This window comes from Pyrus communis, chromosome 4 (genome assembly GCF_963583255.1).
Source record: "Pyrus communis chromosome 4, drPyrComm1.1, whole genome shotgun sequence".
Taxonomy (NCBI): domain Eukaryota; kingdom Viridiplantae; phylum Streptophyta; class Magnoliopsida; order Rosales; family Rosaceae; genus Pyrus; species Pyrus communis.
In genome coordinates, this window is record NC_084806.1 from 5,091,566 (window position 1) to 5,093,113 (window position 1,548).

A 1,548-nucleotide genomic window follows, 5' to 3' on the forward strand; every position below is an offset into this window, starting at 1 on the left:
TGGTAAGAACTAGTTCTACTCGTTTAGAGCTTCATTTTGGTACAAATTTCATGAAATTTGGTTGAGAAATGGCGAAGATATTCAAGTTTTAAATTTTTTCGGAAACCGACGAGTGCAACGGTGGCTGACGCCAGAATCCGGCGAACCATTGGAGAAGAAGGAGAATATACCATCAATTATGACGAAATATGCTAATGGTGTCCGGTAAAATTAACGGTATATGATGTTATTTAATGGAATATTCCTTAACGCCGTTAGGGAATCTGTCAGTGTGCTAGGCACGTGCCTGCATGTGGGCGGTGCGTAAAGGCGCGTGGGAACTTAGAAAATTATTCTAAAAATATGGGGATGCTCGTGGAGTTGAGTAGGCCACGATGGTATATTCAAATACCCCAAATGAGCAACGTATGAGAAGTTATTACCTAATTTTGGTTATGTGCTTAAAATAACGTTAAAATAGTTGTTTCACATATAGGTGAGACATTTTCAGAGGACGAGCGCAGTCAGGCAAGGCTCGGGGGTTACGACCCTGCCACATATTAGTGAGTGGGTTTTTGGTTTTCAATATATATATATTCTTGGTATTTTTCCCAAAAACTCATTTAAATGGACTTATGTTTTGAAATGCTATGCCAAATAATTTATACTTAGAATATGCATTTAGTAGTTGCACATATTTATGTTTGACGCTGCATAAGCTCAGGTAAGTGCTATGTGAGTTTATAGATTGTGGATATGAGTTGCATGATTATGTTAAGATGTATTATAGCTCATAAACATGCACCCCGGTGTTAGTGCTTCCGCCCGTGGTCAAGGCACGGTCTTTCACGTGATGTTCACCTCCCGCACCATACGCTCACCTTGGATCCAAGTTAGGTGCACAGCCTGTCATACAGACCATTATAGATGGTTCTGACTCGTAGGTGACCTGCGATCATTCGCACAGTCTTCACGTGATCGTAGCACTTGAGCGTATTTATTTGCACCCAGTCCTGTCGTACAAACCACTTTAGGTGGTTCCGACTCGTGTGCATGCATACTTGTTGAGCTATTGGTTGAGCCGTACAGATCATATTAGGTGACTCTGGCTAGATGGATGAACTATAGATTCAACCGTACATGTCATATTAAGTGATTCTGGCTGACATATCATTTGCATTGATTTATATCACATGGCTTACATATTTTATGCTGAGATATTTGACATGGCATATATGTGGATTTTGCTATTCCGAGCATGGCTTTGATATACGTATGTATTCTATTTTATGGGAAATTATACAGGTTTTACAGCGAGGGGTTATTACCTTTGATAAGTGAAATGATTTTGAAAAGCTTTGTTTTGCCCCACTCACACTTTCTGTTTTGCGCCCCCTCCCTGTTTTCGGTATGAGTGCTTGTTGATGGCTTACGAGGAATTGACGGCGGTTTTAACAGATTATCACTAATGTAGTACCACCTCTGGTATTGTATAATTAGTACTTGTCCTGCTGGACTGTACTTTGGCTACTTATGCTCTGATTATTGTGTAACCACACTTAAATATCG